This window comes from Lissotriton helveticus, chromosome 7, assembly GCF_964261635.1.
Source record: "Lissotriton helveticus chromosome 7, aLisHel1.1, whole genome shotgun sequence".
Taxonomy (NCBI): Eukaryota; Metazoa; Chordata; class Amphibia; order Caudata; family Salamandridae; genus Lissotriton; species Lissotriton helveticus.
Window position 1 is genome coordinate 1,823,826,513 of NC_136068.1, and position 15,477 is coordinate 1,823,841,989.

The 15,477-nt window shown below is 42.4% G+C and overlaps 1 long non-coding RNA gene across 1 annotated transcript in view; it reads right to left on the reverse strand.

The window, feature by feature from the left end:
* Nucleotides 1-1,644: 1,644 nt before the first annotated feature.
* The window catches only part of LOC144767736 (uncharacterized), a 44,708-nt gene continuing 30,875 nt past the window's right edge, over nt 1,645-15,477 (reverse strand). The window contains exon 2 of the long non-coding RNA XR_013598327.1: nt 1,645-3,901. This is a non-coding gene — a long non-coding RNA (uncharacterized LOC144767736). The remainder of the gene's footprint in view (nt 3,902-15,477) is intronic.

Below are 15,477 nucleotides of genomic sequence, written 5' to 3' on the forward strand. Positions count from 1 at the left end.
CTTTCTTCTACTGCCTTATCGACCAATTTCTTTATTGTTGCAGACAATCTTTGTGTGGGATCCATTTTAAGGCAACGATAGAATCTCTTATTGTCCAATTAGCGTCTGCACTCGGTGGTATAGGCATCCGTATCCATGATTACAGTGGCTCCGCCCTGGTCGGTGGGTTTCACCGTGATCGAGTTGTCATTTGCCAATGTAGACAGAGCTAATCGTTCACATCTTGTGAAGTTGTTAAATTGTTTGGTACTAGTTTGGAAAATGGATTCTGCATCTTCTAAGACCGCTCTCTCGAAAGTAAGAACTTGGGGCAGTGTCAAGCTAGTGGGCGGGATAAACGTAGATTTCGAACGCATTCCTGTATTCGTATCTCTTGTATCTTCAGCCTCAGAAGCCACTTTGTCTTTAAAAAAAAGCACAAAGTCTAACTTTTCTGAAGAAGCCGGCCAATTCTTGTCGAGCCTGGAAGGGATCACCTTTGTAAGTCGGTACATAGCCATGTCCTTTCTCTAGGACTGATTCTTCTTCAGGAGTCAATATACGTTGACTGAGGTTGACAACTAGACTCGGGCATTGCTTGAACCTGGTTGTGCTTGATCCTGTAGGTTGCTCCTGGTTCGTGATGATGGAGGAGGGCTCCAATGTACAGAGGTCTGTGTGGGTCGTCTTTTGCCTCTGGACCGTCTCGGGCCTTGTCCTAAAAAAGGCTGTTGTGTATAATTATCCATCAGTTGGTATGGATACATAGGACCTGGAAAAGGCGGTTGTGCAAAATTAAATGGTCCCGGTGGCCACCATTGGGGTGGAGGAGGAGTCTGAAAATATCTTCCTCTTCTTGGACCTCGAAATCTCTGGTTGCTACCTTTTGTCTGATTGTTAGTGGAGGAGTCCGAATCAGTTGAGTTGCCATCACTGGCCGAGGTAGAGTCATTGGATCCTGGTGCTCTACTTTGTTGGTTATAGACAGGAGGAACATAAGAATCGCTTGTGTAAGGATATACTTTTCCATGGCAAATTTGGCTAAGTCTTTTTTGAATTTATTAATCTTAGTTGCCAAAATGTTATCCTTAAATTCTTTGTTGGTCTTATCTGATTCTTTTGCTTGTTTATTATAAGTCGTGGTGACCAATATTGATTTAATTTGCGCCTCCAATGACCTACCATGGGTGGGACTCAGAAGATACGTAGCGGGACATTGGGGTGGCTATCCATGGAAGACTGTGTTGGATGTTCTGTATGAAACATCAAACTGGGATGAATGACTGATATGGACTTCTTTTCTCTAAAAAAAAAAATGCCACAGAAGTGATAAACATACAAGGACTGGCAAGGAATAGTCCCTCAAAAGGTAATGTTTTTAGGAGTAGGTTTGACTCTCCAGAATGACAGCCGGGAGTATATCATAATTTGGAAGAGGGTATGACCATGCATTGCCTACAATGGGAGCCATTGTTTGCTTCAGTGGATGTGGTAGTGGGCGCAGCCCTGTACAGAAGGGTGGGTCTTGGACTGGAAAGGGCTCAGCCTTTGCAGCTTTGAGTGTCACTGGAAGATAGTTACAGTCAGTAATGTGGAAAGTTCAAGACTGCATGTGATCCTACAAATGTAGAGCGAAAGAGACATCAAAAGTCAGGAAGCGAGATGTAACTACACAATTCTTTTAATATGGAAAAATAACAAATGCAGTGCTGCACTCTCGACTTTACTGAGATTTTAACAAAATACAATTTAGTATCCCAGGGGTAGGAAAATCTAAGTATACACTTAGAGGTAAAAAAAAAAAGATGATTTTTTTTTTTTTTCCAAATACCCCAACACCTTTTCCTCTAGAAGTGTTTTTCTGATCAACAGTTGTGTTTTGAAAAATCGCTTTCAAAAGGAAAACCAAATCACAAACCAGGATATATAGGTTTCATATTTGTGTATGGTCATACGATAAACCTATTCAACCGATACCTTGCTTCACCACAAACACATATCTTGTTTATAAGCTATGTAAACAAATGACATACATGCTAATTAAATAATCTCAATACGTTTTCTAATCACTATTACAGTGTGGTAGTGAACATAACGGGTCACTCGCATCGCCTTTCAAGTTTTCTCCACATGCATCAACAGACATTATAAAATTTACATTCTTGCTTAAATGAGAGAGAAAGAGAAGGCGTTGGCACCTAACTAAGCAGAATTGTACCTCAAAAGTTAAGACATTAAATTAACAGCTAGATTCATCATTGGAAAATGTGCTCGCAAACGGCCAGATTCTGACAATCTGGCCCTTTGCAAGCGCAATTTTTGCATTTGGGATTTATCATCCCAAATGCAAAAATCGCTAATAGCTAAATCACCCATAGGAATGAATGGGAAGTTATTCCTTATTTGCGATTAGCAATTTGCTAATCGCAAATAAGGATGATGTAGGAATCGCAATATTTTTTGCTATTCCTACATGAATCCCGTTTTGCAAGTCCTTAATAGCGATTCCTTAATAATCGCTATTAAGGACTCGCAAAACGGGACTATGATGAATCTAGCTGCAAATACCTTTTATTTATATATATATATATATATATATATATATATATATATATATATATATATTGGAGCACACCAGTTGCCCCTGTGGCAACAGCCATCTAGGCCTGCGCTGGCCCATCGTACAGTGATACCAGCATGCACAGGTACCAAGTGCTTAGTTGAAGCCTTAGTATTGCCTGGTTCATCGATGATGATGTACTTGTAAGTGCCATATCATCTCTCAGGGGCGTGGCCAACTCTGGCCCATGTGTTGCATTGTTTAACGGCACTTGGTATCAGTCCTGAGTTTAATAGGGAGTACTCAATACGCTGAGAGAACATGTAAAGTCCCTAGCACCAGACATGTCCTCTACGCCATACCAGGCCATGCCTCATAGTTATTGAAGCTCCGCCTCCATTTTGACATTTTCCCTACAGTTCCTCCTCCACATGTTGGGTTCTTAAAGCTTTGCCAACATTTTGATATGCCATCTACCGTAGTTCTAGATATGGCATGCAGCATGTACTGTTCTTGGAGCTTTGCCAGCCACCTATGGTACCCCTGTAGCATGGCTTTTACGCCGCTGTCGACACTCTGCCACAGTCTTGATACAGTCTCTTTGGAACCTCCGTGGCATGCCACATGTAGTTTACATGAAGTTCAGCCACCATTTTGAACTCCTGGTGACACTCTGTGCATCGGAAAGATTGGGCCCGTCCCTCCTGCTTCAGACTTCGCCGCAGCATGGGTGCCCACGTGTCACCCATTCGTCCTCAACTGCAGCCAGCCTGTTTCTGCTGGATAGGAAGGGGCTCGTGGAGGGGTGTGTGACATACCTGCCAAAATTTGATTTTGTGAATGCGACTGTGTCTGCCCAAGCTGGCACGGTGCTTGTAGCTCTTGTGGCAGTGGGAGCAAATATATGCCTCGGTACTGGGTGACGATGTCTGCATCTGCGCTGCCTCAACAACTGTCCTGTTGCCCTCAATGTGGTGGTGGTGCTCCTTCATGGCACTGAAAGACTCCAGGTTCTCCCCACACTCAGTGCAGATGTAGTGCTCTTTGAAGCTGGACCCCTGCTTGGCAGCCTCAGCAGACTCCCGAGAGGGCCTGCCATCTTGTCCAGGACTCTGTAGCACTGGCTTCTGATTGGCTCCACGGTGGCCTTGCTGGCTGTCATGGTACCGATGGTGCATTTGTAGGCCTAGGGCTGTTTTGAAGACCCGGCTGCACTCCTTGCACTTGTGATCCCTGGATTTCGGCATCTTGCCGATGGTCTCCAGAACCTTAAGCTTTGTTGATTAATTCTCTGGCCTGCCCCTCAGGCCCTCATGGTATACTGTTGGCTGTTTGTGTCGTCAGACGCCTTGGTAAATAGATCTGTTGATAAAAAAATAGAAAATAAAGATTAGATAACCTTGCTGCTTTAAATCTGGAAGGTCACTTCGTCCTCTAAGAAGGGGTAGCCAGAGGTTGAACAATGGTTGTTAAGGTCTAGCTTCTGAGCATCTCACAGTGCACGGTGAGTTAAACAATTTAGCAAAGAGAATACCTCAGGAGACCACCTACCCCCAGGAAGTGAAACGGACATCCTACTTCCAGTTCATGGAGGCAATGGGGGGTTTGGAGTCTGATGGTGTGATAACCTCCAAATAAATATATCCTGGTAGTTGGGTCTGATGGCCCTGAGTTAGGTCTGATATGTCCGATGTTATGGTCATTTTGATTCCTCAGAGGTGTTTTATCTTGTTCATTTATTGTTATCAGGAACTTAAATATATTTAGGCCCAGATTGTCAAAGATTTTGCTTCTCGGCTGGGTCACTTTTTTGATTCAGCGCTGGCATAAAATTTTTGTTATTTACAAAGCCACCAAAAAGTTGATATGCACGGCGTTGTAAGAAAAAGCAATGCAAATCAGCACACTGCGCTGCCTTGAGTTAACTTTGCATCAAAGAGGTGTTCCGTGGGGGTGGTTGGTGCATCAAATGCACACATCCATCCTCGATTTTGACGCAAACCCACATTTACGAAGAGCTGTAGACATGGGTTTGCACCACAATGGTGTACCAGCCCCGAGGCAGACTTATCAAGGAGTAATATTCTGCAGCACATATACGAAGAGAAAAAAGCCTCTAAAGAGGTTTTGTGTATGAAGATACTCTTTCCTACTCACAAACTATACTACCCATAACACAGACATCCTTGCACTATGGCACAAGGCTGCCTGCCTCGGTGCATGGCAGCTCAATGTGCACCAGTGCATGGAGGGAGCAGAACTGCACCATTTCTCTGAAAATGCTCAGGTGACGCAACGCAGCATAACAACTTTACTTGCTGTGCAGCGTTGCAACAGATATGCCCCTTCATAAATGGGGTACCAAAAAGTGGTAAATCTACACCTATACAAAAACTTATTGAATGGATGCAACTTTACTACTAGTTAGAATTTGCAAACATTGACAGCAATAGGCTTGGAAAGCTGCTCCAGTCTCAGGCTTCCAGACTTACTACTTGCAGTCAAACACCCAAAGGTGAGGGGATGAATGCGTGTAAATATTTAACTGCTGGCAATCCAACAGAGTAGAATTCCAAACCATTGTTCTCCTCCCACAGTGCCTCTCTATTTAGGATTTAGCAGATGGAATAAATACAGACAGGGTGGTGGAAGACTGCTGCCTTTACTCTTCCCTCAAAATTTAGAGATGTCCGCTAGCCTGGCAGTGATCTCTACACATTAGCAGGGACAGCTGTCACTATGCTTCCTGTCAATATAGGAAAAGCTTAATAGACAGTTCCACCAACCATGATGGGCGGCCGTCAAACTATTCCCAAGTTTTATTATTCGAAATCAAACTCACAGCAGGTCTTTGTTTTTGAAATATAATAGAAAAAGACTACTGAACCCCTCTCCGCCCACCTTCCCCACACCAGGTTTATCCCAGGTCATTTGTCTTTTTTCACTGTCCACGATAGACCTGGAGTGGTGGACAGTAATAGAGGAAAAAAAACATCTTATTGTTCACTCTAAACAGGGCAGACACTCGGATGACTTCCTTCCGATGGCACCTACCCCACTGGGCCACTGAAGGAAGTTTTACACTGCGGTAATCAAACAGTAGGGAGGAGGAAAAGAGGTCCATTCAGTTCCCCATTGCAATAGTCAAATTAAACAAAAAGGAGAATGGACACTTGTAGCTTCATAACCATTGGTTGTAATTGAGCACCCTCATAAACGCTACTGTATTAATTGCTGTGTATATCTGTTATCCGCCCATTATCAGCGTTATGGCATAGTCATCGGGTGTCCAATTTTGTGCTATATGCCAGCCTCATCCTGAGGCAACCTCTGGTCTGGGTAGCAGTGTCTAGAGAATAGAGGACACCCCCAGAGGGAAGGTGCAGAAAAAAAAGAAAAAGAAAATATCTACCTAAAAAACAATGCCTCTCCAAACGAAGCTTTAATATAAAAAGGAAAGGTAGTTATTAGAAAGAATTTTGATACTATGGTAAATCAAGTTACTAGATCACCTCATATCTTCAAAGGAACGGTCGACATGTTTCAGCTCTTTATGGCCCCACCGGGTCTGTAGAGCATTCGTCAGGACATAACCGGTAAGAACTTACATCATTTGTGTAGTTTTCAAAAGTGTGCGAATTTGCAAACACTTGGCTGAACTATTACTTGATTCCTACAATAAAGGAAAAAGAAATAGAAAGAACACATACAAAAATCCACATTTTGAATGAAAAACTGTACAATATAGCACTGAAAATGTACTCTGATTTCAGAGAAATAAGCAATTAAATGTAAATCACTTTTTTGTATATGTGGACAGAAATAAGTTGAACAGCTTAGGAGGTATAATGGGTCTTTGCTGGGAGCATTTTCAGGGATCACAATTGTCTGTCGTTTCTTATTATATTTAATTTGCAATAGGAGTGGAAAACATTGCGACAGTCTTCATCACCTTTACTTTCTATAGGTGTATGGACCCTCGAAATAGGAATAAGAATGGAAACATTCACAGAGTAATACCCATATAATATATCTCGACAGGAAATGAGGAATGCTTTGCTGTGTTTCATTCCTAGTTGAACTAGTTATTGGTAGCGTACACATAAACTGGCCCGTGTCTGTAGCATAAGGATTATTTTTAACTGTGGTATATACAACACGTAGCCATTAATGTGATACACATGTAATTTCATGGTGGACCGTAAAGGTCTCCGATGCGGTTACATTGGTCTAAAACGTGAGGTTGATGGAAATCTATGTACACGATATTGGCGGTTCACATTACGTTTAAAGAAAAGAATACCTTGCTTTCAATGGTATAGTTCGTCCTCGGGGTACATGGGTTCTGTCTAAACCCGTGCTAAAAGGGATAGAATAGGAAACGGGGAATCATTACAAACAGTGGGTTCGGGCATATTATTACTATGTTGGTTTTGTAACGCTATGCCGCCATTCTTACCCGCGTTTGGGAGATACTCCTCGTCATGTGCTGGCTCTGCCCCCGGGTATGTAGAAGACACTCCCCCTTCCTGTTTATAACTTCACCGTGATAGGGAGAGGACAGGTTCATGCATATTTTCCTCACAAGAAACTCCGAGATTTCTATTATTCGATAGTGTGGAGATTAAGATATAATGACCAAAAGCAGTATGTGCACGTATTTTAAGTTAAACACACATTGTTTTAGGCTGATTCCTCATTGTTTTATACAGTATTTTTAACTCATAAATAAAATCTGGTTTTAAGTAGAGACAAGAACTGTGTTGAAAACAGATAACAAGATTCATTCATAAATAACACAAATAAAGGTTCATTAGCCCAATTAATTTAGTGCAGAAGTGTTTCCGATCTTAAGTCACAATATAGGAAAGGTTTCAGTGTGATAACAGACCGGAAATGAGAAAGTCGGAGCTTTCACCTACCTTTGTTATTTTCACATAATTTTTATGAAGGCTCGGTTAAGTTGAATGTTACATATCAATGACTGGTGGTTCTATATGAACTATGCCATATGATTATATCTTATTTAGTGATCCAGTTCAATAAAGACACAAATGCCAAAAAATGAAATTATGTGAATTGGTGCCACGGTATATTGTCATTCAGACCTCTGAGGTGTGTCTGGAGGCGATTCACCCACCTTTGTTCTTTCTCAAACAATATTTTCTCAGCATTCCTGGATTTGTCTATCAACATTTCTAGGACGGTCCATCTGAGTTCTTCACAGTCATGACCTGCTTCTACAAAGTGGGAGCACAGTTTGGTCGTGGTTTTCTTCATTCTTAGTGTCACCTTCATTTTGTTTTGGTTCCATCCCTGAAAAAAAGGCCTTCAGTTTCAGTGTTCTACAGAACTCTGCTATTTCACATTTTAATTTGAAGGTGTCCCAACGGTGATTGTTAGTCTGTCAGTTGGATCTGTATCTAGTCTCTTGTAAAATTTAGTGTCAGATAGTAGGGCTGGGTTCTGGCCTATTGATAAAAAAGGCTGTTGTTGGTTTCCCATATCAAATTTAAGGAGTACCACCAAAGATAAGGCTAAGCAGCCGATATTGGTGGAATGAGACACTAGTGTGAAAGAAGAAGTCCTTCTTTGTTTTTAAGGAACCCCTCACTCACCGACCTGGTCGGTGACATGCTTCATCATCGGGGCCACCTTGACAGCCGAGTGCCGCCAAGGTGTGCTACGACACCTGAAATACAGTGGAGCGGGTATGTGAGTGATGAATGTGAAAAAAGAAAAAAAGTCAGCGAGTTAAAAATTGTCCTGGTATGACTTATCCAAATATTATTTATTCTAAGGCTACTGGACAATGTTAAAAACAGTGTGTGTTGATACAATAAAGGCTTTAATAGGACCTAGTGTATCTGTTGTATGTGTAGGTCTACATGTTTCAAACCAGAGTGGGAGTTAGCGGTTTTTCTTCAGGACCAAAAGGATGTAAAAGGAGTTGGGTGGTCAGGGTACACTAACACCCTGCCATACCTGCAACCCTTTCAGGACCCTAAATAGCGAAATTGCTAAGTGGGTAAAGATAAATTGCAACCCAAGAGTGGTTACAATAAAATTGCAAAAACCTGTGAAAAAAGAGAGGATTATAAGTCACAAAGATTCTTTACATGCCTGTAACGTAGTGAAGTGACGTAGTCCGCTCTATCTCTGAGTCATTCCACATTCAATTAATGCGAAGTATCCATAGTGCGGTGTATCAGCATGAATTCTAAATGGGTGCTAATTGTTCCTAAGGGGACACACCTATCAATATGAGTGTGAGGGTGAAAACGCACATATAATTCTATATTTTAAGCCAGTCTTACACAAGCTAGATTGTGCGTGCCTAAGTCATGGTTCTGTATGACTAGTGCCAGGGATTACCGACGTGATAATATACCAACTTGATCCAAAGTCACATTTAACACAAGACAAACAATACTTAACACATATTGCCAAAATACGCTCACTCCTCAATGGAGAAATGCTTGCTGCACGGGGTTTGAGGGGAGAGGCAACAGAGCTCAAAACGTATTCTGTGGAATTAAAGGGAAATGGGGATAGAAACAGTATCAAAATACCGTGAGTTTCCTTCTATTTTGATGAAGGAGGTCCGGAAACAGAAGCGTTTCCAAAAGTATAGACTCTACTTACAGTTTTTCAGCTCAGAAAACGGCATATAACCTACTCAGCCCCTCCGCGCTCCCGTGTGGAACAGAAGTGCAGCGCCAAAGTTAAAGGCAGCCGCCATTGCGGGCGTGGAGGGCGTGGCAGGCCGGCATTGCGTCATGACGTCACGTGGTCGTCTTACGCGCGTCAGGTTGCCAGGGGGACAAAGTGTAAACAAAGTCTCCGTGAAGCGGAGTAGAGACAAACCGCTTGTTATGATTAACACGGGGCTCAGATGTGGGAAAGAAAACGTATTAACAAGTGCACCTCGGGTATGACTCAAAAGGTGGAAATACATTAATTTCTTCAAAATGGAAAAAATCGTAGGGACAAAAATAGGCTCCGTGTTTTGAGTCACAGTGAACCAATAGTAGGAATCGGACACAGGGGTTCAAACGCATTCCGGGGACTAAGTAAATACATTTAATTGGAAAGCAGGGTTTGAGGGTAATATATTCTTTTTCATTATGCTCAGGAGAGTCATAGGGGTTGAAAGACCATACGCATAGCAGTTATTGTTTACCAGAATTCCATCATAATAGGGGATTTCTTTCGGAGAAAAATCGGGCACTTAGGAAAGTACAGAGGCCCAGGAAATATTATCATTCAGACCATGTTTGTTGGTGGACAGTCTATACACCCATCTTTGTTCTTTCTCATACAGGCGTTTCTGTATGTTAGGTCCTGGAGTGATTTGCTCAATGACAGTCCAGAACATATCATTTGGAGTGTGGCCTTTTTCAAGGAAGTGGTCTGTCAAACGGGTTGCGTTTTTTTTGCAGCGTATAGTGCTGCGATGTTCACAGATTCTCTGTTTTACCTTTCGGGTCGTCATCCCAATGTATCGCTTCTTGGAGGTACATTCGATCAAATAGACTACATTTTCGCTGTTGCAGTTAGTATGCGCAATTTGCCTCCAGGTTTTCCCAACTTCTAGATCTAGAGTCTTTGTATTTCTGGTTAAATGGCACACACTGCAATCTCCGCAGCGAAAATGTCCAGTCACATCGGGTAGGCCCCATGTCCTGGTTATGGAAGGTGTGGTAGGAGTTTTTTGTCTTTGGTCTGGTATTTACAAGAGTGTCTTTCAGGCTCTGAGATTTCTTGAAGGAAAAAAGGGGTTTTTCCCCAGTGTAGATTTCCAGTGTTTATGATATTCCAATGCCTGTTTATACTCTTAGTTACTTGATTTGATATTGAATTAAACGTGGTCACACAGGTCAGTGGTATTTCAGCATCAGTTCTGGTTTTCTCCTCGAGGAGTGCCTCTCTGGGCTGGTTCCTGGCCCTCTTTGGACATTTGTTCACTATCTTATTAGGGTATCCACGATTGCCTAATTTTTTTGATAGGTCATCTGCTTGAGTTTTATAGTCAGATAATTTGCTGCAGTTTCTACGCAGTCTTAAAAATTGCCCGTAGGGTAGGTTTTCCCTAAGAGGTCGAGGGTGGAAACTTTCAAACCTTAGAAGGTTATTCTTTGAGGTTGGTTTGTAATGGGTTTTTGTTTCCAGATGATTGCCTTCCTTGTTTATTACTACATCGAGAAAAACAATTTCCCTTTTATCGTAGCAGCTCGTGAACTTGAGGTTCCTGTCGCAGGTGTTAATCCAGGCGATGAATTGTTCAAGAAGTTCAATTGGTCCTTGCCAAATGGCAAGGACGTCGTCGATGTACCGCCTCCAAAAGGTTAAATGTTCGCGATATGGATTCATGTCATTCAGAACGAATTTATTCTCAAAGTCATATACGTACATACCAGCTATGCTGGGAGCAAAAACACTGCCCATTGAGGTCCCCCCGGTCTGCAAGAAAAGTTTTCCTTCAAATTCAAAAAAATTTCGTTTAAGGGCCAGGGTAGCGCATTCCAGAATGAAGGCCCTGGGAGTATGGAAAGGCCAGTCTGCATTCTCTAGGGTGTTCCCCAGGACTCGGATGGTATCGTCCTGGGGTATGCTTGTGTACAGGCTTTCAATGTCAAAGCTCAGTAGCACAGTGTTCTCATCCACTTCCACGTTTTGTAGTAGATTTAGTAAGCTTTTTGTGTCTTGCAAGTAAGTTGTTGACTTCTGTACGATGGTTTTGAGAAAAAAGTCGCAGAACCTGGAAAGAGGTTCTAGCAAAGAGCCAATGCCAGAAACTATTGGACGACCTGGGGGGGGGTAATCTCCCCTTATGCATCTTAGGTAAGATATAAAAGTAAGGGATCTTCCCTTCAGTGGTGCATAAGTAGTCCGCTTCCTGTTTTGATATTGCTCCGTTGGTTTCTGCAATCTCAACTAGCTGACAAATTTCTGCTTTTAGATCACTTGTCGGATCAGTATCCAAAATTTGGTAGTTCTTTCTGTCACTTAAAAGTCGGACACATTCCTCGCGGTAGGCAGTAGTGTCCATAATGACTAGTCCACCGCCTTTGTCAGCAGGTTTTATAATAGTTGTTTCACAAGTACGTAGTTCTTTTAAGGCTGTTTTTTCAACGTTACTTAGGTTCTGAAAATTGGAGGTTGTTTGCATCTTCTCAACATCATTGTAGACAGCTTGTTCAAATGTCACTAGTTCAACTGGTGTTGCGTGTTGAGGTGGCATAAAAGTTGATTTCAACCTTAGTCCACTCTCATTTTCCACTTCAGAATCTCTTGGTTGACACTGTCTCTCAAAGAAAGCTTTAAGTCTTAGTTTCCTAAAAAAAACGGCCAACTCGCAATGTAACTGAAATTTATCAAGTCGTGCTGTGGGGACATACCCAAGTCCTTTGTTCAGAACGTTTTCCTCAACATTTGTGAGTGGTTTTGAGGACAAATTTGTAACTAAGGTTTCGCACTGCTTGTGCCCGCCTTGCTCTTTGTTCTGTTGCTCACTGGATCGTCCTCCTCCCAGTGTACTTGGTTGGGTTGTCTGTTTTTCCCCTTCCCCTTCTGCCCCTGTGAAAAAAAAGGAGGGCGGAACTGATTTTGATGGAAAGGGGGCGGTTGGAAATGTGGTTGAAAAGGAGGTTGCCAGCCATACATCTGGAAGTTTGAAGATTGGTTGAAAGGATCCTGGAACATGGGAGGGTGGAATCCAGGCCAGAAGTTTTGCCCTCCTCTCCCTCCTCTTCCCCTCTGTTTTTTAACACTGGTGTTAGACCCGTTGCTACTGCCTGATGAGGCACTTGATGCGTCAGAATCGGATGTAGGTTTATCAGGTGGTTTATAGTCAGGATCCGAGTAGGGGTATGTTTTAACAAATGAAAACCTTTTTAGATCCTTTTGAAATTTCGTGACTTTTTGCTGGGTCAAATTGTCTTTATATTCGGTTATCTCCTTATTGATTTCATCTAGTCTTCTTTTGTATCCAGTTATAGTGGCCTTTATGTGTGCTTCCGTCTTTTGAATATCAATTTGGATGGTTTCTGACAGTCTTAGGGCTGTTTTCAGTATTAAAACAATCCAATCATGCGTGCAATGCCAGGCTATTAACGCCCAGTCTTTTCGAAATTGCGCATCATTTAGAAAGATCCGTGGGGCATTTGTAACCAGAAGACCCTTGGGTGCCATGTTGTTGGTAACATATTCTTTTAAGATGGTGCCATGCAATATTGTTCTTATACGTTCCCTTTTCATTTCTGTGAGTTTTTCCCAATCGCCTGTTTGTGATATTGTCTGGGAAATGCTAGCGTCAGCAAAACCAGAGATTTCGCCAAAGATGGCATCTATCTCCTCTGTGGAGTACGTGAGACCTTGGTTTTCTCCCAGGTTTGAGAAAAAATGTATGAGCAAGACAGTGTATGTGTAGGTGAGATGTCTAACAGGTGGACTAAGGATCAAAGAAGGACAAAATAAACTCTCGCAGCTGTGCGCTGCCAAGACAAATATTTAACAAGGTTTAGAGAGCAAAGGGATTTTATCCACTTGAGTGGACGGAAGGGTACTCCCGTTCCCCTGGTTAGGTAGCTATATAACAAATTTAAGGAGTACCACCAAAGATAAGGCTAAGCAGCCGATATTGGTGGAATGAGACACTAGTGTGAAAGAAGAAGTCCTTCTTTGTTTTTAAGGAACCCCTCACTCACCGACCTGGTCGGTGACATGCTTCATCATCGGGGCCACCTTGACAGCCGAGTGCCGCCAAGGTGTGCTACGACACCTGAAATACAGTGGAGCGGGTATGTGAGTGATGAATGTGAAAAAAGAAAAAAAGTCAGTGAGTTAAAAATTGTCCTGGTATGACTTATCCAAATATTATTTATTCTAAGGCTACTGGACAATGTTAAAAACAGTGTGTGTTGATACAATAAAGGCTTTAATGTATTTACTTAGTCCCCGGAATGCGTTTGAACCCCTGTGTCCGATTCCTACTATTGGTTCACTGTGACTCCAAACACGGAGCCTTTTTTTGTCCCTACGATTTTTTCCATTTTGAAGAAATTAATGTATTTCCACCTTTTGAGTCATACCCGAGGTGCACTTGTTAATACGTTTTCTTTCCCACATCTGAGCCCCGTGTTAATCATAACAAGCGGTTTGTCTCTACTCCGCTTCACGGAGACTTCGTTTACACTTTGTCCCCCTGGCAACCTGACGCGCGTAAGACGTTCACGTGACCACGTGACGTCATGACGCGATGCCGGCCTGCCACGCCCTCCACGCCCGCAATGGCGGCTGCCTTTAACTTTGGCGCTGCACTTCTGTTCCACACGGGAGCGCGGAGGGGCTGAGTAGGTTATATGCCGTTTTCTGAGCTGAAAAACTGTAAGTAGAGTCTATACTTTTGGAAACGCTTCTGTTTCCGGACCTCCTTCATCAAAATAGAAGGAAACTCACGGTATTTTGATACTGTTTCTATCCCCATTTCCCTTTAATTCCACAGCATACGTTTTGAGCTCTGTTGCCTCTCCCCTCAAACCCCGTGCAGCAAGCATTTCTCCATTGAGGAGTGAGCATATTTTGGCAATATATGTGTTAAGTATTGTTTGTCTTGTGTTAAATGTGACTTTGGATCAAGTTGGTATATTATCACGTCGGTAATCCCTGGCACTAGTCATACAGAACCATGACTTAGGCACGCACAATCTAGCTTGTGTAAGACTGGCTTAAAATATAGAATTATATGTGCGTTTTCACCCTCACACTCATATTGATAGGTGTGTCCCCTTAGGAACAGTTAGCACCCATTTGGAATTCATGCTGATACACCGCACTATGGATACTTCGCATTAATTGAATGTGGAATGACTCAGAGATAGAGCGGACTACGTCACTTCACTACGTTACAGGCATGTAAAGAATCTTTGTGACTTATAATCCTCTTTTTTCACAGGTTTTTGCAATTTTATTGTAACCACTCTTGGGTTGCAATTTATTTTTACCCACTTAGCAATTTCGCTATTTAGGGTCCTGAAAGGGTTGCAGGTATGGCAGGGTGTTAGTGTACCCTGACCACCCAACTCCTTTTACATCCTTTTGGTCCTGAAGAAAAACCGCTAACTCCCACTCTGGTTTGAAACATGTAGACCTACACATACAACAGATACACTAGGTCCTATTAAAGCCTTTATTGTATCAACACACACTGTTTTTAACATTGTCCAGTAGCCTTAGAATAAATAATATTTGGATAAGTCATACCAGGACAATTTTTAACTCACTGACTTTTTTTCTTTTTTCACATTCATCACTCACATACCCGGTCGGTGAGTGAGGGGTTCCTTAAAAACAAAGAAGGACTTCTTCTTTCACACTAGTGTCTCATTCCACCAATATCGGCTGCTTAGCCTTATCTTTGTTACATAGCCTTAAATTTGTTACATAGCTACCTAACCAGGGGAACGGGAGTACCTTCCGTCCACTCAAGTGGATAAAATCCCTTTGCTCTCTAAACCTTGTTAAATATTTAGGTTTCCCATATCAGCCATATGACACACAGGAATTTTTAATGCAGAGTAAATTACAAAAACTAGGAAAGGACCTGAAAAAATTCAGTCAAGAACGTATGCATCCTTACTCTAAAGATGATTACACTGCACCTGATCCCGGTTCGGACCATGAGTCCACTGGGTGGAACTCGTCAGAGGGCTCAGACGGGAGTGGTGATGAATTCACCACAAGAAGGGGACGTAACAACTTTCGATATAGATGCCCACGAAGAGGCAATAGGGGACAGCGACCACCTTTTTTTCACGGCAACCACATCCCATTCTTTCAACCTTATATGCCAGAATTTGGCGGTTGGTTTAATCCCTACAACCTTGAAATGCAACAGCCACCACAAATGGGTCACCAACATAGGGCTGATATGGGCA